General features: G+C 27.0%; 1 long non-coding RNA gene across 1 annotated transcript; it reads right to left on the bottom strand.

Annotated features, from left to right (window-relative positions):
* Nucleotides 1-54: 54 nt before the first annotated feature.
* LOC136084847 (uncharacterized) lies at nt 55-15010 on the bottom strand. Its single transcript, XR_010640895.1, has 5 exons — nt 14614-15010; nt 1644-1700; nt 1525-1572; nt 465-951; nt 55-205 (listed from the first exon to the last, which is right to left on the bottom strand). It is a non-coding gene; the product is annotated as an uncharacterized LOC136084847 (long non-coding RNA).
* Nucleotides 15011-23161: the final 8151 nt, after the last annotated feature.

The following is a 23161-nucleotide window of genomic DNA, read 5'->3' as shown; positions in this document are numbered from 1 at the left end:
ATTTTACATTGAAGTAGTAAAAATATTTTTAATGCTATAAAGAATCTCACAAACCTCTTTTATCTAATAGTAGCTGCACCACTTTCTTTCTGTATGTATCCATTATAGTTAGGGTTCTTAAATAAAGTGACCTTAAGGCAGAATACTCCACATGATATTCCATCAGCTTGTATAGCATGTGGTCATGTTAATGATTCAAACTTTCCTGAAACACCATATCTTTGTAAGTTACAACTTCAGCATATTAGTAAAAAAAATTATAAAAGATGTAAAATTTGACATAGCAATACATAATTTTTAATATTATACTGATTTTAATATCACCTGGTTTGATTATCTAAAACACAAGTGAGTTTCAAAATCAGGTTTAAGTTTAGGTTTCCTTTAAAAAAATTCACTGAGAGTTTAACTTTTTGGACTTTGAAATAAACTTTTTCAAAAAACAGTTATACTATTTTACTTACTGCAAGCTTACAATGGAATTTTGCCACCATGCAGCCTATTAGCATATCTAGTTTAAAGAGCTCTTTCTATGAAGATATTAAATCTTCGTATTAAATCAGTTTTAATTGGCAATTCATCCAGTGAGAGTAACCCAGCTGGCGACAGTACTTCAATTCGATTTTTCAAAGCATCAATACATGGAATGACATTCAATATGTTGTTTTATATTTAGAACAAAAATTTTATTTAAATGAAGACAAATTAAAAAAAAAAAAATGCAATATTGTTTTTTTGTATAAAAATTATGAAGTACATTAATTAATCATACCTTTTCTTTACTGTTTACTAATAGTTTGAGATAAATATAAACAACTTTCTCACTGAGACATTCGTTTAAAGTGTCTTGTAACGAACAATCATATACCTTGCAGCCACCTAAATCTGGATATATACCCATAATGGCTTTTACAGGTTTTACAATACGGAGCCGGTGTATTATTTCGTGACCTATTTGTGAAATGCAATAAACTTTTTATTTCATCATACATACTTTCATCTAATAAATTAACGACTAAATACTATTACATTCATTTAAGATTATATGTTATAAAATTCTACACCTATTTTTTTCACCGAGTGGGATAATGTTTAAAATCAATTATTTAAGTAGGATTACATAGAAATCTTCAGTTCATTGGTGCGCCACTGAATAATACATACCTTCTCTATCTTCAACTTTTTGCAGCTTTTGCTTATATTTAATATCTCTCAAATATTAAAATAAATAAAAACAAACTAAAATAAAAAGCGAATTCTTATAAATGAATAGGTAAGTTTTTAATACATGCCTTTACTGTCTTTAACTAAAAAGCTTTTTATTGTCTCTGCCTTTTATAAAAAACATGCCATACTTTGAAACAAAATGCTAACTCTTATAAATGAAAAAGTAACTTTTTAATTCTACTATTACCATCTTTAACTACGAAACTTTTTTTGTATCTGTCACCTCTAGAAAAAAACCATACATACCAATAAAAAGCTAACACTAACAGAATATATAGGTAGTTTACTATTATATACCTTCACTGTCTTTAACTACGAAGTTTTTTATATGGTTATCTGTCTCCTCTAGAAAATAAATCATAATTAAAACAAAACGCTAACAATTACAAATGAATAGGTAAGTTTTTAATACATACCTTCACTATCTTTAACTTCAAAGCTTTTTATTGACGTCTCTGCTTTCTCTGCCTCCTCTTGAAAATAAACAATAAAATAATAAAAAGAAATATGTTTTAACTATATATTAAAATATGAAAAAAATGTTTTACCCAACTATAAATTAAGATAGAAAAAAAATTGTTTTCATAGACCATAAAGTAAAAATATAAAAGGAATTTGTTACAAAATGCTATCTACCGTTTGTTTGTCATTTTTTAAAATGCTATTTACCGTGCTTTTTCAATTTCTACTTCGTTTTTTGTTATTACTGTATCTAAAGTAGAGCGTACAAAGGTCTTTTAAATTAGAAATACTTCTTTATATTGCAATTATTTTCATAAAACCAATTTCTTTTCGGAATTAAAAAGAGCAATTAGTTATTGGAAAACTTATACTTCATTAGTGTGCATACCTTCATCACAAGTGCCTTCGATAAATTTCTTGATTTTGTGAGTTCCTTTTATAATGGCTTAACCGCTACTCAGTTTGTAATTTCCACTTTTTGTGATACGGCTTACTCCATAATGTCCTTTAAACTGTGGCTTAAAATCTGCTCCTTTGCTTCTTTTCCCTCGTATATCAAGAAGTAAAATTTTATGTATGTCATAATGACTCATAAAGAAACCAGTGAGACTCAATCGTTAATGTTGTGGATATGAAGAAAGAAAATACTTAAGCATGATATTGGGTTCAATGAGTTTATTACCAGCTCATATAGAAAAGGTTATCACTAACTATTTTTATTAATATATTTTAGCTACGCCGGATGTGTTGTACAAGTTTGACATTGATTATACTAAATTCTATCTTAGTATTAGGATTACACGTTGAAAATTAAACAACTATTATAATAGTTGCTCAATTTTCTACGTGTAATTTTTACACTTACTTTAAGCCTATAAGCTTAAAGAAAAAAAATATAATATTTAGGAAATAGAATGAAAACTTTTGAATCGTAGTAACAGGTATACCAGTAACTTCCACAGGTTAACATTATTTGAAAAGAACATTTCTCTTCTCAACGTTTTTTAAAGATGTTTAAAGACCTCTATTATGCGTAATAAAATTTAAACGCCTTTGAATAGCTATGGGTTTCTGAGACAAGTGCCTCACAAAGATGTCTTTTAATTAATAATAGGTGGTCATAACCCAGGAAAAGAAGTTCTATAGAATTTATATAAACTTTTGGAACATATGGCCTATACAAATTATATAGAAATGCTATAAAATTTCTATAGAATGTCTATTAATTTCTATAGAAGTTCCTATAAATCTTTTTTTTCTATAAAATAATTAGTAGAAAAAAAAGTTCTATTGGAATTTCTATAGAAATTAAGAGAGGTTCTATAGAAATTCTATAGAATTTTATAGAATTTCTATAGACCGTATGTTCCAAAAGTTTATAGAAATTTTTTAAAACTTTTTTTCCTGGGAAACTCTCAACCTCAACTAAGATATTTACAAATTTAATGTCACTTTACTTTGTTTAGGCTCATTCCTTTCCTAGTACTCATCTTTGTTTAAACCATTTCCTTTCCTAAAGTGATTAAAATTGTGCGGCCGTGGCGCAGTGGTTTGAACGCTTGCTTTATAAGCAGGAGATTCAAGTTCGAAACGAGCTCTGGACATATTTTCGCGTCACGGAAAGGAAGGAGGCGTGAACTTCCTGGTTAAAAATGCACTTCCGCGGTGCTCTGTGACAAGACCGTTAGGACTTCTTGGGGCACCTAAAATAAAAAAAAAAAATAGAAAAAAATGAGCTGCTTGATTCACAAAAAAAAGTTATGACAAATATTATAAATAAGGACAATTTCAGTGGAGATTTTTTTCAATATGTTTATTATGGTTAAGCATTCGAACTCATTGAATAAAAATTAAAGCAATCTTTAAAATAACAATCGATATAGCCAATTTTATTACCTAACCAATCATTTTTATTAAGCCATCACGCTCTCATCTTTTTTTCAAACTTGTTGAATTCAACGCTATCAATCTGTCATTATAAGGATGATTTTTATTTGTTAGTAAAATCTTCCTTGAACAATCATGCTCTTTAGTATTTGTATCATTAAGAAAATAGGGATACCTAACAAAAGCAGAATATTCTTAGTGTGGAAGAATAAACAGAGTTTAATTTCTCAATAGTTTTTTTTCCAAAATTTTTATTTTTACACACATGTTTTGGTAACATTTGATGGAATATGTATATATATACGTGTGTAAAAAACTATATATATACATATATATATATATATATATATATATATATATATATATATATATATATATATATATATATATATATATATATATATTAGGGTGTGTCGATTTTTTTTTTCAAATATTAAAAAAGAGTAGTGAAAAAATGTAAGTTTACGATTAGTTAACTACAGGGAAACTTTCAAAACCAAATTCTAATAAGTGCTAGCTCGGTAAATTTTGATTTCAATATTTCACATTTTTGGTCGTTTTAGACGTTAGTCATTATATTTAAATTTGTTTATGGAATAGCGCTGATAACTTTTTTTATCAATTCGCATGGTGTACGACGTACACCATGCATAGGCGTAGGAAAAGTATAAAAAAATGAAAAAGTATCTATAACAATAAAGGTCGAAGTTTTTAGCTATTTAAACATTTTTGAAAGTCTTTATCTACTTCCCTACAGTTTTTACGAGGGCTGCCATATCTTTTTTGCTTCTATTTCGTGACATTAAATGTCTACCTAAAAGCTGAGCACGTTGAAAACGCCGCTGTCTTAAATTTTGATGTTTTTCACTCAGCTAAGAGTACTTAATAAAATTACCTACTAGCGATTATTATGAGTGAGAAATCCAAACTGATCAGAAACAGCATAAGTTATCGTTAAAAACTCCTAACTACCAAGTTGTATGTAATTATTTATATGTACCTCATTTTGGTTCTCAAAAAACCCATGTGTTCTTGATGATATCAAAAGTAAGTTGTCACGCGTCAATCTATCTCAACTAGGGTTGACAATTTCTGGAAATTTCCAAAAACTTTCTATAGCAATAAACTTCATAGTTATTATATTTTTTTTTTTTTTTTTTTTTTTTTCTTTCTCTGTTTTAATATAATATAAGATTTTACAACTTCGTAATATAAAATTTCAATAAATAAAATAAGTAAAACAGATAGGGGCTCAAAGAAGATGAGGATGACAGTACGTTATCGCAATCTTTTCATAGAGCCCCTATAACAAGATTTCAAAAAAATATCGTAATATGTTAATGCGTAATAAAATTTCGATAAAATATCGTAATAAAACGCGTAATTCGCTAATAAAATTGATAAGCAACCAACAAAAGTAGAAATAAAACAAAAACAGATTTATGAGAAATTATTCAAAGTATGATTAACCAAAAACATTTCTTATATTTTAAAAATTTCTTTTTTTGTTAAAAACTTGAAGGAACTTAACGAATTTACCGTGCCTTTGAATCCTTTTTGAAAAGTATTCCATACTTTTGGACCTCGATATAGAATGCTGTACTCTGAATATTTGTTTATTATCCGAGGCAGTTTATATGTGTTGGACATATTCGCTCTAAGATTATAGCTATCATTTTTATTTATTTTAAACTTGTTATTAAAGCTTATAGGAGAGATATTGTGATTATAACGATACATGAAAATTAAATGCTGGTAGATATTAATTTCAAACACATTCATCATTTTCATATCTTTCATTAAGGGCTTAGCGTGTTCACGCCTATTTTTTGAGTAAATGATTCTGCAGGCATGTTTTTGTAGACTATAAATTTTTTTAATCTTTGCCGCTTGAGTACTTGCCCATGAAATGTTTGCATAGCTGATGAAGCTATGAATTAGCCCAAAGTAGATTAATTTAAGACTATTTTTATTGACGTAGGAGCGAACTCGATACATCAAACCTATTATTTTGGTGATTTTTGACTGGATATATATTATATGTGGAAGCCAGGATAATTTTTCATCAACAATGATTCCTAAGAATTTTATATTGGATTGCTTATTTACTAGTTTATCATTTAGAGATAGGTTAGGCAACTTGAGAGGAAGATTTTCTTCTTGTGTTTTTTTGTGAAATAGTATATACTTTGTTTTCTCAGCGTTAAGTGAGAGTTTGTTTGCCTTAAACCAGTTGTTTACTTTACACAGTTCAATATTCATGTCTGCATATAATTTCTTGATATCATTGTTGGTGAGAAATAAGTTTGTGTCATCTGCAAACATGACCGAGTTCATTTTTAAAGATGCATTACAAAAGTCATTTATATATATTAGAAAAAGAAGTGGACCAAGAATCGATCCTTGCGGGACTCCACATATGACATTTAATACTCCAGATTGGACATTATTTACATATTGTTTTCTGTTTGTAAGATAGCTTTTAATCCAATAATAACTTTTATTTATTATTCCGTAGTGCCTTAATTTATCTAATAGAATGCAATGGTCCACTGTATCGAATGCTTTTGATAAATCAAGAAACACTCCTAAAGTAAATTTATTATTTTCAAAACCATTAGTTATTTGATTTACTATTTCAATGATTGCATGCTCTGTAGAGAGATTTTTTTGAAAGCCAAACTGATTTGGGTAAAAAAAATTGTTTTTAATGAAGTAATCATAGATTCTATTATAAACTACACGTTCGAAGAGTTTTGAAAATACAGAAAGTATTGATATAGGCCTGTAGTTTGTAATGTCAGAATGATCATTACATTTGTATAATGGAATTACTTTTGCCAATTTAAGTACATCCGGAAATATCCCAGAATTTAATGAGAGCTTAAGTATATGAAACAGGGGTCTATTAAGACTGTGTTTGTTTGCAATAACTATATCACTAGATATCTCATCAAATCCTGGAGCCTTTTTTTTTTTTAAGGAGGCAAAGGCTGCCTCTAATTCTTCATAGCCTAATTCATAATCAAGCATGGTAACGTTATTCGTGTTTTTAAGATAGGTTTTAAAGGATACAGATGTTGCTACAATTTTATTTACAAGATTTGGACCAATATTTGTAAAATATTTATTGAATTCTTCTGAAATTAGTTTTTGACAAAATATATCGTTATTTTCAATAACAATTCGTTTAGGAAGAGAAGGTGAATTTAGTTTTTCTCTTCCCATTAAGAGATTAATGATGGACCATGTTTTTTTGCTATCAAATTTGCATTTGTTAATTTGATTACTGTAATATTTTTTTTTTGCATTTTTAATGAGATCTTGGTAAAAAAATTTATAATTTTTGTAATTTTTTTCATTATCATTGTTTCTATTTTTCAAAAATTTATTGTAAAGTTTTTGCTTTTTTTTTGAGCACTTTAATAACGATTTATCCATCCACGGATTAGCAATTGCTTTTGACTTAATTGTTATTATCTCTTTTGGACAGGTTTCATTAAAGTACTCCAAAAATGTACTTAAAAAGGCATTGTAAGCTTCATTAGTATCTTTACATTTATATACGTTGTTCCATGTTTCTTGTTTTAGTCTACTTGTTAATTTATTAGTGTTACTCAATTTTAAATTTCGTTTTTTTAAATGTATAATTTTTGAATGACAATCAGACATAGATTTAAAGTTTTTTATTTTTATGAATATCGGGAAATGATCGCTAATATCTGTCAAAAATATACCGGTTTCAAATGTCGTTTCTAAATAATTATTGATAAAAATATTGTCTATTGCTGTTGCAGAGGTTTTTGTTACTCGCGTTGGTTTATTAATAGTTGACAAGACATTAAATTTAAAAAGCATATCAAAAAAAGATTTTATTTTTGGAAATTTTGTGTTAGAAAGAGCATCAAGATTTATGTCACCAGTTATATATAATGTCTTATTTTCTTTATTTATTTTCATAATCGTATTTTTGATAAAAGTTTCGAAATTTTTTATTTTTCCACTCGGTGGACGATAAACACATCCAACTAAAATGTTTCGGTATTTTTTATTAATAATTTCAATGAAAAGGCTTTCATAATTATCATTTGAAAAGCATAGTATATTTTTTATCTTGAAAGCATATTTTTCTAAGACATAAATTCCTAATCCTCCTCCTTTTTTCCCATTTCCTCTTGATTGACTTATTAGTTTATAAAATGGTAATATATAATTAGAATTTAATTCAAGAGAACTTTCTGTATCATGCCAAGTCTCTGAAATAGATATGATGTCGAACGTGTAGTTTAAAATATTTAAAAATTCTTTAAGTTTATCAAAATTTTGCTGCATGCTTCTAATGTTTATGTGTAATACAGAAAATGAGCCATCATCTGCTATTACTTTAAATTCAAAAGGATCAATATACGGTGTGTTAATTAAGTTCATTTGAGTTTCTTGAAAAATATTTATATTTTCTTCTGATAGGTTATTTATAAAGTTGTCCTCAAAAAAGTCTAAATTTAAATTGTGAAAATCTAATTTCTGTGGAAAAAGCGCTGCCATTTTTTAAAAATGTATAATTTAAAAATATTTAATATAATTAAAAACGAAAATACTCAAAACGCTTACTCGTTTACGCATGTCGGAATAACATCTGTGTTGCGGGTGTTTTCTCGAAATTCGTGAACAATCGGTTTGTTGTAAACAACTTTTGCAAAATAGCCATTTTGACGATGTATCTTCGCCTGATCAAAAAGTTCCTTTCGAATTTTTCGCGTGGTAAAACTAAAATCTTCGTTTAGAAAGATATTAGTTCCTTTTAATTTTCTTGCTCTTTCCAAAATTGTTTTTTTGTCCTCGTAATCCCGGAGCTTCAAGACAATTGTTCGCTCTCGTTTATCATTAGCTACTCCCACTCGATGAGCCCGATCAATTATAATTTCTTTTTCAATACCAAGATTATCTTTAAATAGTTGCTTTACCTTTTTTTTTGTGATTTCCCAATTCTTTTCTTCATTATTTTCAACGACCCCGTCAATTCTTAAATTGTTTCTTCTGTTACGGTCTTCAATATCAACGCTTTTTAATTTTAACTCAATATTGTCAGAAGATATTTTACCCTGCATTTTTCGTACATTTGATAAATCGTCGTGAACTTTATTAATTTTTTCCTCAACTGCTCTAGCTTTATCGTTAAATACATCGCCAACAAAATTTAATCCAGATTTCATTTCGTCGAGTTCTCGCCGAACTTCTTTAAAACTAGATTGAAAGTTATCAAACCTCTCATTTATGTTCGATAATGCTTCATGAAAAAAAGACAAAATTGTTTCTTTTTGAATATTTAGTAGCTCTCTCATCATAGCAATCGAAACTAACTCTTCTGATTTAGACATATCAACTTTTATTTAACGAATTAAAAAAAATTTCAAAAAATATTTAACTGTAAGAAAACGCGTCTGTTCACCACGATGTTCGCCACGCAAAAAAAAAGTTATATAGTTTTAAAAAATTCGTTTCTTTGTTTCAAAATTATGTGTTTTATCATCGTAGTATTTAAGTTTTTTTTTAAATATTTTAACAAAAATATAAGATAATAAAAACCCACAAGCAAAAAATGCACATCTTCTAGTTAAATTTTTATAGTCACGTATTTTAAGAATCACGCATGTTTTTAAAAAAACAGCAAAACATCCAAGTTGTTATGTTACTTTTACTTATATGCATCTTTTATTTTTATGGAACGGTACTTTTAATGGATTTACCCCCCCCCCACCCCCTTTATTTTTAATATATTAAAACCATATAACTTTATAAACCGATATTGGTTTATAATAACCATATAACTTTATAAACCAATATTGGTTTATAAAGTCAAAAGTCTCCTTTCAATGTTGTGGCGAGTGAGACTTTTTTTTAATTTATTTTTATTTTTGGTGCCCTAATATATCCTTACGGTCTTATCACTGAACACTGCGGAAGCACATTTGAATGAAAGTTTACGCCCCCTTCCTTACGATGTTGTTATCTCCAGGCGTTATCTCCAGGCGGTATTAGTACAAACGCTAGCAAGTTTGCAACCACGGCAAATTTCAAAAACTTTAAGCATGAAAAACTTTCAACATACTCGTTTTAAGTTATTAATTTTCATGACTTATTTTTAAATTAAAAGTATTTTCAAAAACAATTCAAAAAACAATTCCAAGAAAAATTCCAAAAAAATCTGCTCCATAAACAATCAAAGCAATCTTACTAAAAAATCTGCATCAAAGTTTTGTTTAAACTTAAATACGAGATTGGGAGTTAAAGAGGCGTTTAACTCAAAAATATTAAATCAGATCATTCAAAACAAAAGTATGAGTTTTAAACTCATTAATTATTTATGCATTTTTAAGCAGTGGTAAGAAATAAGATTTCTAGCCTACATTTTAAACGCGATGCGTTAAAAAGGAAGTTTCACCAAGACTTATTAATTATTTATAAATTCTTTTGTATTTCTCCCACTGCCTTGATATAACGCTTAAACTCTTTAATAACAGCTTCAGACGCATTAACATATACATACTTATAACACTATACATCTGTTCAGAAAAGTTTCTTAAAAGTGAATGCATAAATCTTACCATAAAATATTGCTTGGTATTTTTAATTTCATCTATCATACCGATGAAACGCATCATATTTACGCAGAATAAACAGATAGGCTTTTAATGCATCAATGTTAGTTTGTTGTTTAGATTGAGTTCTTTAAATACAGAGACAATTGTAAACATAGACATAGAGATATTGAAAATGTTTCGTGGTTTTTATACTAAGCAGCACAACCGTGTGAAAAATAAGAATCTTTGAAATTTTAAAATTATGTTTTTTAAATATTTCCTTTTAGATCCTTGTTTGCACATTTGAATTGTACACCGTTGATTAAGAATGTTGTACTATGATTAGTACATACAGAAACGGAACAAGTCCCTGATGCTTAAATAATCGTGCACAATATAAACTACAGAACTTAGGAAACCCAATATTCTCTTGAGGATATTTACTTTTAAACAAAACACACAATTCTATGAGATTATGTAAAAACATGTGTTGTTTTATATAATTTTTTATAAATTTTTGGAAAAATCAGTGTTACCATATTCATCTTTTTCTTCACAATTTTCATATGTAGTAAACAATTCTTCGACTTGTTTTTCTTGTATAAAATATCAATAACGGCAAGTTATATTCCATGAGCATAACATAGTTGTTGATAGCAAGACAACATTTTATCGACTATCACCATCACACTTGCTCCATTAGTTGTCATGGCGATAATGTCTTTTTGAAGGTCAATATTGAAGCTATTTAGCCTTCCTGCAACTAACTTGACGCAGTATTCTGCATTACACAATCCATGGATTCGAATCAATCCAAGATTATAGTGTTTCGCCTCCATATGTACATTTAAGTTTAAGTAAATTTGACTATTTTGTGATGTCCATTCGTTGATCTTTGACTAATTTTTTAAATAGCCGAACATAACATGCACTTCGCATTTTCTTCTTTATCACTTTTTTTAAAATAATTCCCTATAGTTTTAATTTGCGACATGCTTAGTTGGTACTTTTGTTTTAAAATCTTGAAGTAAATAATTTTTAGTTTTTTTAAAAAGTATACTTTTTTATTACTGTGCACGTGCGTTTTCAATTTCACGTTTTCAACATACTCTTAAGCGAAAATTTCAACATAATCAAAAAACTAAACAAAAAAAAAATTTGAACGAGTTCGACAAATGTTTAGCTATATAATTGTTTATTTTTAAATGATTTTGTTATATTTATAGCTAAGGAAAATATTTTAATATTTTGCATATAGTATAGAAGTTTCTCAGTATTCTCTTCATTGTGCATTGTATGACTAGTAAATTTTTTAATGGGTTTGTTTCGCAAATACATTAAACACTTTTAATTTGATATCTTCTTTGTCTTTTTTTTAAAAAGAATTGACTATTTTTGTTTAAAAGCAATAATTTCAAAATCCCGCAAATCCCGCCGATCCCGTAGTAGTTTTGCGGGATCTCGCATGCACTAAATTAATGCGGGATTGCAATTCCTAGTTTCATTGCATACTTTTTATTTTGTAATCAATTTTTTGTTTAATAAGTTTTTTTTTGTTATTTATTTTTTGTATATCTTCATTCATATTAGTGTTCATAAAATAGTTTATTTTTTTCTATTGTAAGTACTGTTGATGTTTTTTACTATTGTAAGTGCTGTTGAATATTTATAAATAAATATGACAGACAATGTTTTACATTGTCTGTCATATTTATTTTTAAATATTCCTTTATTAATCTTTAATTTTGTCTTGACAACTGTCAAAATATTTAAATAAAATTATGCAACTTAGATAACAAGCTGCTACATTACCTGAGGTAGTGTTCAAAGTATACTTATTAATTTTTTTGAGAAAAATATCTGAAATAATTAATTCATTTTTTAACGAACAATAACAACCAACAAACAAAGTGAAACTCTAAATAGTAAAATATAAACTATTTTAACTTTGGTGTTTAAGGTTTGAACAATTTCACATAAATTCTTGTCATAATTACAACTTGAAAAAAAAAAAAAAGATTTGTATTCAAAGTTACTCCACTATTCAAGGTTTACAGTACTAAAAGGTTCAGGATATTTATAAATGAGGATTACAAACAGCATCAACACGAAAAAAAGTTTTTGAAGATAGAAAATTGCACAGGAACAATAATAAGTATTGTACTATTATATACGACAAATTAATTAAGGAATTAAAGAAATCAAACACCATTTGAATTTTTGATTTTAATTGTTCTTAAAATCACTCTGATTTAAAATGGCAAAAAAAAATAATGCCTTCAAATATCGCATGAAAAATATATTTAAACATAAATCAAGCGTAAATAAAAGTGTTTATTTTGTCGGTGACCCTAAAGATTTTTGACTATAACATAAATAATCCCATTAATATATTCTTTTATGTCTTTTTTCAATCTAGATTCCAGTAATCAATAAACCCACGAGAGTTACTAAGAATAGTGCAACATCAATATATCTAATTTTTATCATTGAATTTGTTACTACAAAAATAAAACTGGAATATTTAAAATATTCCAGTTTAATAGATATTTCGGATTTTTAAAATAAATATAACTTTTCAATTTTTGTTCTATAAATAAGTAAATGCCTGATTCTCACAAAGGAAACTAACAACAGACTAATAATCGATACCTCTATTAAATCTTTTCACGATATTTAATCATCTGACAAATTGGAAAAAACTCTAATGAACCTAAATGCTATGTTTCTTAAACAATTTATTAAATTATTTCCGAAAGTTTCGCAATTAATGAAAGTTAAAAGCCTTTTAAGTCCTTGGATAACGAGGGGAATCATTAAATCTTCAAAAATAAAACAGCTTTTATATTTCAAATATCTTATAAAGAGAACACTAGAAAATGAAATTATATGTAAAAATTATTAACGTTTATTTGAGTTAATTTTGTGACGCTCTAAAACTAATTACTATTCATAACAAATAATGAAAGGTAATTAATAAATGATGAAAGGTAATTAATAAATAATGAAAGGTAATTAATAAATAATGAAAGGTAATTAATAAATAATGAAAGGTAATTAATAAATAATGAAAGGTAATTAATAAATAATGAAAGGTAATTAATAAATAATGAAAGGTAATTAATAAATAATGAAAGGTAATTAATAAATAATGAAAGGTAATTAATAAATAATGAAAGGTAATTAATAAATAATGAAAGGTAATTAATAAATAATGAAAGGTAATTAATAAATAATGAAAGGTAATTAATAAATAATGAAAGGTAATTAATAAATAATGAAAGGTAATTAATAAATAATGAAAGGTAATTAATAAATAATGAAAGGTAAGAAATTAAACGTTAATAAATTTATGGTGGCTGTAACACATAATAATTATTTTTGTTAACGTCGGTAAAAATTTAGCCAGTAAAATTAAACCAACCATACTTGACATAACGCTCTTATGACTAATCATGATCTTACAGAGGAAGAATTATTAAATTCAGTATCTTGATTAAAACCTATTAAAAGTTCAGGTTTGGATGGTATTAGCAGTAACGTCATTAGTAAATCAATAAAATATATAACAATACCACTTCAACATATTTTTAATTTATCTTTTAAACTTGGAGTTTTTCCTGAAATCCTAAAAAGTGCAAAGATCAAACCAATTTTTAAATCAAGAGATCCTTCTGATAGGTTGAATAACAGCCCGATCTCAGTCCTTAATTATTTTTCCCAGATTTTGGAGCGTGTTATGAAAATAGACATTAGTTTTTCTTAATTGTTAATAATACTCTTTACAATAAACATTAAGGTTTTAAATCTAGTTATTCGACTGATCACGCAATCATTAATATGGTACATAAAATATTAAAAACTTTTTATAAAAACAAATTTACTTTAGATGTCTTCATTAATCTAAGCATTTGATACCGTAGATCATAATATTCTTTTATATAAAAACTATGATATAAATTCTAACTTAGCTTGGTTTAAAAATTATTTAATAAATAGAAAACAATGCATTTTATATGATGGCGATAAAACGAACCTAATAACTATTACCTGCAACGCGCAGTGTTGCGGATTAAGTTAAAAACGGAAAAAAACAACAACAAACAAACAATTAGATAAGCGTTTGTTAAATATGTATTTAACGTCAGAATAAGGATTTTTGGATCCGAGGAATCAAATGCATGTACACATTCAATCACATGTACGAATCAAACACATGTACGCATTTAAACGTGTTTTAGAGAGCTCAAACAACTGTAACCTTTATTTATATTTAAAAATTTAAATTTTATAAACCAAAATATATTATTGTTAAATCAAGGTACACGCACACGTGCTACCCTTTGTCTCAAAAGTGTACGCTAGCACGCGTAAAACTCTTTAATCAAGAGGAAAAAAAAAATAAAAAAATAGAACTATTAAAAATTATATAATTTTTACCTTTTAAGATACTTACAAGATCAGCACATTTGTTGGCATTGCTTTACCTTGATATTTCGTATGCTTTCCAAAGCAAATGCTTAAGAAAAATTGAAATATTGAGGAAAAGATCTCGTAAAAACATAGCGGTTCTGATTTCTCCTTGTGTTAAGTCGTGATGTTTTTGCTTTGTAGTGCATACCTTGCATTTTTGATCAGTTTGTTGAGACTTTCAAGAGCTTCTTTAGAATTTTGAGCATTAGGCAAACTAAATTGCTTTAAAAAAATAATTTTTGGAAATAAAAATCTCTAATAATCTATTTAGTTCACTTAATTTATTACGTATTTTTAAAAAAGACTTGACCTTCTCATTTTTAAAAACAAGCTAAAACACTTTATTATCAAATGTCATTAGGTTAAAACTTAAAGCGACTATTTCAAGAAAATACGCAATATAAATATTTGATTGAGTGTTTTTACACTCACGTCCGAAAACTAATATTTTTCATAAAAAAAGAGGTTGCATTTAACAAAACTACTCAATTTTATTACTCAATGCAAAATATCTCTTTAAGGAGCAAAAAAGTGTAGCAAATCTTCTAGCGTCATTTTGAATAAAGTTTAACTGTTAGTTTAAATCATAATTGAACGTGGAACAGCGTGGAACTCTTAATTGGATAGCGCATATGTTTATATTTGTGAATATAAAACTACATAATCAAACTGAAAAATCATAAAAAAGGAATTTTTATTGAAATAAAAAATAAAAGCTATTTTTATGAACTAAGGACAAAGTAGATAAGTATAATCGTTGTTTGAAAAGTAGATAAGTATAATCGTTGTTTGAAAAGTAGATAAGTATAATCGTGGTTTAAAAATTAAAAATTGATTACAAATAGCATTAAAACAACGGTAAAGATACTTTACATTTTAAAAATTTTATAGACAATTTTATTATTTTCACATATTTTATTTAAAAAAATATGTTTAATACTTGATGAGGAATTTTTTTATTTTGAATTTTTACCAAATAGTAGTTTACTTTAAAATTATGTCTAAAATTGATGAAACTTTATTTGTGTGACTTTTTCCGTTTTTGACCTAACCTGCCTCATTGTGCGGCGTCCCCCAGGAATCGATTCTAGGAAATGACTAGAGTAATTCTTAAATATCCTAAATTTAATTCTGTTTGTTAACAGTATTGACGTGTTTTATTCTAATAAAGATTTTAATGTTCTGTTTGCTGTAGTAAACAAAGAGCTTGCGAAACAAAGAGAATGGTTTAAATCGAATAAATTGTCTATATATATTAAAAAAAAACAAAATATACTTTTTTCCATCGTCATTATAAAGAAGAGGACATTCCCTTAAAACTTCCAAAACAACATAACATTAATTTTACTATTTTTTAAACTTTAAATTATGCGTATTTATTGGAAATTATTTGATTAAAATTATACGAGCCTAAACAAGTGTTTTACGTTGGTTTCGTAAGTTTGGTGATCTACTGCATTGGCTAAACTAAAAAACTTAAATTTGATATAAAAAAAAATTATTTATATAAAAAAAATATTATTTGAGTATTATATCTTTTTACAATATTATGTGTTATAACTTAGGATTTTTGAGAAATAACTCGGGATGGTTGAGAGTTTTTAAAAATTATTTTTAGAATATAATTTTGCAATTATTTTTAGAATATAAGAAACTTTGTCCTTGATATTCAACTTTTTAATTTCCCCAAGCCAAGCTTCCCTTTAAGGTGGTGGCCCAAGAAATAAATTTTGATTTTTTTAAAAAAAATAAAAAATAAAAAAAACCTTTTTCATGAGCAGAATTTTATCCTCTTTAAAATGGTGTATAAATCATATATGTTCAATTTATATAAAGTTTTTTTTTTCTCATTTTTATATAGTGGTATATACGGTTTTTTTTCGCAGTGTTGTTTTTCACGTTATTCTTCATTTGTAATTTCAATTGAAATGTCAAATATCTTGGGTTTATCTCCTCAGATAATCCTCAACTCCGTATCAAACGTAATGTCTTGTGGTGTATCTCAGGTTTTATGGTTTTTAATAAACTAAAAGTCATTGATTGAATGAATATCTTACGTTCAAAGCAACGTGATGCAACATAAAATATATTATTTATTAGATTTTTATGAATGTATATGAGGTGTAATGACTTATTTGTATTTTTTATTACTTCTAACTCTTTTAGACATAAATATATAACATTGGCCAATGGAAATAAGCAATCTAATGCAAGAAAAGTTAAAAGAAAGGCTCCTCCTCAATCGGTTTAGGAAACAGGATAAAATTGATCTTTCTGCCAAAACACACAGTTTAAATACAATAAGCATGTGTTCTAGTGCAAAAAACTTAAACATGGGTATTCAGAATCATTTGGAGTGTTGTAATATGTATGACTATAATATGCTTATTAACTTTTCTGTTCTCAAAAATATTTTTTTTGGAAATAGCTTGTCCAAAATGTCATATGCTAACCATTGAGCTATTTGATAACACACAAAAAAGAATGGGATTTTCACATAATCTCGAGTTCAAATGCGGATCTTGTGACCAATGGAGTCTTACAGTTTACTCATCTAAAGAATGTGTAAAGAATAGCAGTAATACCACTGGAAGAAATATATTTGAAGCAAATGCAAGAGCGGTGATTGCTTTTCGAGAGATTGTTCGAGGTCATTTAAATTTAAACACATTTACTCAATGCATGAACATGTATGGTTTAGCCAAAAACACTTTTGATAACCTAAATTCAAATGAGATACATAATGCATATAATGAGGCAGCTTTAAAAAGCATGAAAAAAGCTGCAGACGATTATCAAGATTCTTCCAACACAACAGCGTATAAAAATAGACGGAGCGTGGCAGAAAAGAGGCCATTCATCTCTTAATGGATTTGTTACTAGTATCGTTGAAGATAAAGTTGTAGATGTACAAGCTTTTTCCAAACATTGTAAGGGTTGCCTTATGTGGGAGAAACAAAAAGGGTCACCAGGTTATGAAAGATGGGAAGCAGAACATGTATGCAATATTAATCATGTTAAGTCATCTAGAGCTATGGAGGGAGCTGGTGCTGTTAAAATCTTTGAACGTTCTGTGTAAAAGAACAACTTAATTTACAGAGAATACTTAGGAAACGGAGATTCTTTGTCTTTTAAAGAAGTCATAACAGCAAATCCCTATAAAGACTTTGGTATAACACCTCTCAAATTGGAATGTGTTGGGCATGTTCAGAAGCGCTTAGGTACTCGTCTTAGAAATCTTGTGATATCACATAAAGGTTCAAAGAATCCCATATCAGGAAAAGGAAAGTTGACTGAAAAAAAATCAATTCTATGCAAACCTGTTATGGAAAAGCTATAAGAAACAACTTAGACAATTTCTATGCCATAAAAAAAGCAATCGGCTCAGTGTTGTTTCACTGTACTGCGTTTACCGATGAGAATCAGCGGTATGGAATGTGTCCACGCGATGACACTTCTTGGTGCAAATGGCAGTTAGATAAGACTAATAAGACAAAAACATTCAAGAACACCATAAGTTTACCAATGTCCATTCATTGCCTTTTAAAATCAATCTTTGTAAGTTTATCAGAAGATGACTTATTGAACAAATGTGTTCACGGCCAAACTTAAAACACTAATGAATCGTTCAACTCAGTTGTATGGACTCGCTGTCCCAAAAATGTTTTCATTGAAAGAAGAACATTTGAGTGTTCAATTAACTCAGCTGTTTTACATTACAATGATGGGAGTGGCGGAGTGAATGCAGTTTTAGGACATTTTGGTATACGTGGAAAGGTAACCGCTGCAAAATCTATTGCACGAGACTGCAAACGTGTTGCAAGAATGGAAAAGCGATTCCGTCCAATCGTTAAAAAACTTAAGAGCAGTCAAAAAAGGATATGTGGATAAATTTAATGAGAATGAAAAGTGTGAATCTTATGTTACTGGTGGTTTTTAACATCTTTTTTTTATTATTTAAGACAAAAACTTGATTTTCTCATGTTTATGGTTTTACATAATTTTAAAGATTTTGAAACATGATATCTCAAGATTAAATGGATGAAATAAGTTGAAATTTTCAGGAAATACTCATATATTATATATAATCCATACATCATAGGCTTTTCTTTTATTGAGGTAAATAACTTCTTAATTTGTGACATTTATACAAATAATGCTATGTCTTTAGCACTCTTTTTACTAATAGAGGCATAACTTTTGACTAAATGAGTCAATCAAAAAATTGGTAAGACAAATGGATTTTACTAATATCTTGAAGCTATGTTGAAATTTTGATGTAGTTAACATGTTCATATCTGCAGATATCGTGTTTTGAAATATTGTATTTTTTTATCTCATTTTAGCAATAAAATAGGGTATTCGAGGCAAAAAAAAAGTTTGGTGTCTTTAAAATGTTTTTTTAGTCAAGGCCATTTATATATTCAAAAATTTGGTTATTTAAATTCACAGGGTCAAAAAAAAGTTGGTTTCTTGGGCAACCCCCTTAATAAATTACTTACTTTTGAAAAATAAATTCTCGTAATTGTAAATGTGTTTGAAGAAAAACTGTTTACCTACCCTGTGGTAATAACGTCGATCAACGTCGATTAACGTTATTTTAACGTTGGATCGACGTCATGTGCTCACTGGGTACTAAATAATAAATGAAAATGAAACTTACTTTTCCCAAAAAATGAATCAAGAAAAATGGAGAACAGATTACAAAATTTTTTTGACGGATTGGGTGGAATTAAGGAGACAGTTAATGGAATCCGAATCAGGAGGGAGGCTAAGACTCCAAAATGGGTATAGGAGTACGTTGATTTAAAAAATGCTAAAATTAGACAAGTACTTTACTTTTCTTAAGAGCACTAAAACAACTTAGATTTGTAATCCAAAAATAAGGCTTCAGGAAAAAAGTCACAATTTAAAATAAAAAAATTATAAAATAAAGAAAAGAAGTTGTTTACATTAACAAAGATATTTTGCGCAAAAAGTTGTTAAAGTTGGCGAGAAAAAAAAAGAATGGAAAGCAAAAAGAGAGCCTCGAAAATTCATTCACATTTTCATGATTAGCGTTAGATATACTAATCTTACGCAATTAGAATTGAAAAAAGAATAATTCATATACTTGATATCTTTTTAAACCAACTTTTAACATTATTTATTAAAATTTGATTGGTCGAATTTGAAAAAATAATTTTTAACTAATTATAATTTTTTATACTGATTTTATTTATTATAATGTCATCAATTAATTCAAAATTTTAAATGAATGTCTAAATAAATAACTTAAATTTTTTTTTAAGCAACAGGTTCTGTACGTTTAGCAAGGTTCTGTAACTCTGTACAGTAACATTTCTCCGACTAAATTCTTGTCTTTGACTTTGAGTCATTGATTATTGCATCACATTTTTGATTTGCAATTTTTTAGCAAATAGTTTTAATACTCTGTCATTTGATCATCAAAGGTCGGATTTACCCCGGTGGAGACCCTATGTCGTGTTAATGTGGAAGTCCTTTTCCTTAGAGGGTCATGGGCTGCGGCTCCCAGAAATTTTTAAAACCAATTGCTGTACTTGAGTTTTAACGCTATTTTTGTAAAAGAAAAATGATTTATAGAAACTTTTAAGAATTTTTTTCTGAAATAATCTAACGAAGTCCATCTTTCATTATCACTTTGTTTGAATTTTGTTCTTTATTATAGTGTCTACTATAATGAAGTAATCAATATAAAAAACAAGTTGAGTTTTTTATTTTTAGTTTGTGTGGTCCCTAATTTTTGGGGACCCCTGTGTCTAAATCTGGGTCTGTATATAAAATCAAAATCTATTTCGATTTTAATTGTTGATTTAAGATTGTCTATTCAATGACTTTTTGAGAGCCGTATCTGTTGGTGGTAGATAAAAAATTTAACTAGCAGTATTTGACAGTGATGGAGCATATGAACAGTAAAGCAATATGAATGAAACTACAACAAGAGTGAAAATACCTAAAACAGACTAACAAAATTGAATTTTTAAAATCAACTTAGTGACTGTATATTAATTATGTCAACAATTATATGACAAATTTTACCTTCCCTCTCCTCCTTACTAACAATTTATCAACATCTTCTAGAGACCCTTTATCTCCTCTCCTTCTATCTTTAAAGTTACGTTAACATTTAACTACTCCTCTCCTCTACAAAAATTCCACCCCTCCTCCTCCAACGTTTTCTTTTATTTAATTTTCGACATTTGTAGTTGAAAAAAACACGTTTATTTTTTTAAAAAAACTTCCAAGTTTTTTATGAGTCGCAACGCTTATCATTAATGCAGAATCAGAATTGAATTAATTTTGATATTTAAAAAAAAAAGCATTGAAAAAAATCTATTCATATATACTTAAATTAAATATTTGAAGTAGTACCTTATCCCGTAGCCTTTATGAGCCTTGCTATTATGTTAAACTGACTCAACCAACGGGTAGCCTGATGTTAAATAGCAATTAAGTTTGGGGATCTTTAATTAAAATTAAAATTTAATGATCTTTAATTTGATGTTTTTACTTTTTTATTATTTTTTTTCTTTAATTTTCTTGTTTTTCTAATTCTGCTTCTAATTGGTTTTTTTTTTAATTTTTTTTTTATTTGATTGTTAATTTTTTTATGGATTTCATTTTTTTGGTTTTTCTTGCTGAAAATTTTTTATTTTCTAAAAAGATGTGCGAAATCATTAGCGTTTATTTCTCTTATATTCAAAAATTTAACTTATCTTTACTACCTACAATGGAGAAAAATAATGAAACAACAATATTTAAAAAAGCGACACAAATATCACTTCTAACTAACTGGGTCCACTTCTTTTTATTATATACCCCAAAACAAATATAACCTTCTTAATAATATCATTATCGAAAAATCTGTTTGCAAAAATTTGCAAAAATTATTTTTTCACCAAAAAATGTCCTTAATTTTTTAAAAGATTGATTATTTTCAGTTGCTATACTGCATATTGATTTGTTATGTTTTATTGTGAGTTTCACTTCTGAAGTATGTACAGTATTAAATTTATCATATATCTAGTGGCCACATATTTTCGGTATAAATTTACTTTATAAGGTATATAAAAGAAAATAGAGTTTTTTATTGTTAAGGGCTTTGTGATAAGGTCATTACGATCTTCTTGAAGTCTTGCCCGTATAATATTATAAGTCTTATTGTAAATAATATTATACGGCAAAAAAAAAAAGATAAATGTATATAATATATATATATATATATATATATATATATATATATATATATATATATATATATATATATATATATATAAATATGATTGGAAAGAGTTAATAAATAAATTTACCAAGTAAATTAGGTTAAAATAAACATCGAATTATTTATCAATATGATCGAGAAATCTTAAATTTATTTATTAGAAAAATTTTTATCTACAAATCTCCTAAAAAATAATCGAAAAAAAAATTCAATAAAATAAAAAAGTAACAAAAAAACAACAAAAAAACAATAAACAAAGAACAACCATTTAGATAAAAAATGAAAAAACAAGAAAATTATAGACAAATAATAATAAAAAATATATATATTAACTTATAAACCTTATTTATAAATCAAAACAAACATTGATTTTTTTTTTACATATATAATTCAATAATATACTTCAGCATGATAGTTAGGGCTTCCAGATGTTCCTGCTGAATAAAATACTGACAGTAGAAGCTTAAGTAAGTTAAGTATTTTACAAACTTATAATTGATTATATTTTTATAAATCAAAATAAATAATTAAACTTTAAAAATTTTTTTATTTATGGTTTAATAAATCAAGTTACTTTAAAATAATTTTAATAATTTTATAAATCAAAATAGTTAACTTAATTTTAAAAATTTATTACTGCTTTTTTTTTAATAACATTCGGAGCTCTTTTTGTAAAACACACAATTATATGACAAAAATATGTTAATGAATTTTTTGTAAAATACACTAACATATTTGACCTAAAAAAAAAAGTTCCTAGTCTTAGGTTCACAGCAAGACATGTGAAGTTGGGAAGGTTGACAATTAACTTATTTTGACCTTTTTAAGTAATGTTTAGACTTATTTTTTTTACTTTTTACTAGTTTTGATTATCTAGATCAATTTTTTTTATCAAAAAACAACCCTATTCAAACAACCCTATCTAACACCTGTTGAAGCGAAATTGGTAACAAAGTAGCCAAATTAGACAAACATTGCCATATTTTGACAAACTTTTAAAAAACTACTTATAGAAAACACTTTATCCTGTTGTTAGGCATTTTTATTCTCAAAAAAATAAAAGTACTGTAGTAGTTTTGTTGATTAATATCACAATTAACTTTCATCACAGAAAATTTCCAAATAGAATTTCGTCATTAGCTTGTAAAGATCTCTTAAATAATGAGAGTTAATAAGATTAAACCCAAACTTAAATAATATAATTAATTTCTACCTAATAAGACCACACATTTACCCTTTTTTTTTTTTACCTTTTCTCGTGTATTGAAATTGACTAGTTTTATTTGCA

This window comes from Hydra vulgaris, chromosome 09 (genome assembly GCF_038396675.1).
Source record: "Hydra vulgaris chromosome 09, alternate assembly HydraT2T_AEP".
NCBI lineage: Eukaryota > Metazoa > Cnidaria > Hydrozoa > Anthoathecata > Hydridae > Hydra > Hydra vulgaris.
This window is presented reverse-complemented; position numbering and strand designations above follow the sequence as displayed.